The following is a 1,921-nucleotide window of genomic DNA, read 5'->3' as shown; positions in this document are numbered from 1 at the left end:
CCTCCGTCTCTTTTCAGTTTAATATGCAATATTATAAATCATGAGATGCCTTTTACTCATATGCTTTTATTTACCTTTATCAGTTTAACTGAAATGCCTTTTACCTGCAGTGATTATTTTTGAGGCACACATACTTTTCCAGAAGCTTATAATAAAAGATTATACTCTCAGCATGCAAGCACATTGGTAGATTGTATCTCACTCAAGTGTATATTTCAATAAGAATTTTATTCTTTAGGATAAGGATAATACTCTTGTTATTATCTTTAAAGACGTTGTCACTATATATATTCTTTTCATAGGGCAACATATGGTAATTTGTTACTTGAAGACAGAAAGGGATAATTATAAGTTAAGGAAATAAAAGAGCTATTTATCTTTAAGCATCTGGGCAGTCCAAAGCCTTTTTAAATCAATGTTTTTGGTACATTTAGTGAATTTATATTTGACTAAGAAAATTGTGTAAGCACCATTGACAAATCCATTAACATGCATTTGTTTGAGGTGGGTGCAGAGAACTTTATTGACAGTATTCAAGAGAGAAGGTAGGGCTCACCTGGTCCTTCTTGTTATTATTGGGTTATGGGATGGATATTGTAAAGGAGATGCTCAGTGTTTGTGGCCCAGTTGGGACAGGTACTCCTCAGCACTTGAGGGTCTCTCTCTTGTTCTCAACGTCTTTGCTGGAGTGGTTGGTGAGAGGTTTCTTACTTTTAGAGGCCATATAGGTCATGATGTCCACCACTTTGTTGCTGGAGTCATATTCTTTGTCATACCAGGAAATGAGTTTCACAAAGTTGTCATTAGAGCAATATTAGCCCTAGCATCCAAGATGGATGAAAGTGAGTTGATGTTGAAGTCACAGGAGACAACCTGGTCCTCAGTATTTCCCGGGATGCCCTTTATTGGGCCCTCGGATGCCTGCTACACCACATTCTTGATTTGATCATACTTGGCAGGTTTCTCCAGACGACATGTCAGATCCATAATGGATACACTGGAGATAGGAACACTGAAGGCCATGCTAGTAAGTTACCTGTTCAGCTCTGGGATGACCTTGCCCACAGCCTTGGCAACACCCATGGATGCAGGGATGATGTTCTGTGCAACCCCACAGCCATCACATGACCGCTTTCCAGAGGGGTTATCCACAGTCTTCTGAGTGGCAGTGATGGCATGGACTGTGGTCATGAACCCTTCCATGATGCCAAAGTTGTTATGGATGGCCTTGTTCAGAGGGGCTAAGCAGTTAGTGGTACAGGATGCATTGCTGACAATCCTGAGTAAGTTGTCCTATTTCTCGTAGTTCACACCCATCACAAACATGAGGTCATCAGCAGAAGGGCCAGAGATGATGACCGTTTTGGCCCCACCCTTTGAGTAGACCCTGGCCTTGTCCATGGTGGTGAAGACACCAGCAGACTCCACAAACATACTCAATACCACTATCACCCCATTTGATGTTAGCGAGATCTCAGTCCTGGAAAGTGGTGATGGGCTTCCTGTTGATGACAAACATCTCATTCCAGGCCTTGATTGAATTTGCAATGGGGAAGTCATACTGGATTACATAGACCACATAATTGAGGTCAATGAAGTGGTCTTTGATGGCAACAATCTGCACTTTGCCAAGTGAAGAGCAGAAGGCAACACTGGTAACCAGGTGCCCAGTAAGACCAAGGCAGTTCACACCAACCTTCACCATCCTGAGTACAAGAATATTTCTATCCCTTTCTCTTCTCTTATCTCATTTCTATCATTCTATGAAAAAAAGTAGTAGTTTCACAAAAATGCCCAAGAATCGTTATTGAATAATTTGTAGCCAATGTAACTTGTTCAAGGATTGTTGTGCATTTTTGTTTAAATATCTATCACTTCATAAATATATTTATGTATGGGGAATAAATCCAGAAAGAAAACT

At 40.6% G+C, this 1,921-nt stretch overlaps 1 pseudogene; it reads right to left on the bottom strand.

Moving 5' to 3' along the window:
- Positions 1-643: 643 nt before the first annotated feature.
- LOC116906106 lies at positions 644-1,401 on the bottom strand (annotated as a pseudogene).
- Between the last annotated feature and the right edge of the window lie 520 nt (positions 1,402-1,921).

This window comes from Rattus rattus, chromosome 7 (assembly GCF_011064425.1).
Source record: "Rattus rattus isolate New Zealand chromosome 7, Rrattus_CSIRO_v1, whole genome shotgun sequence".
Lineage (NCBI taxonomy): Eukaryota > Metazoa > Chordata > Mammalia > Rodentia > Muridae > Rattus > Rattus rattus.
Note: the sequence above shows the minus strand (reverse complement) of the source record. Positions and strands in the feature narration are given on the sequence as shown.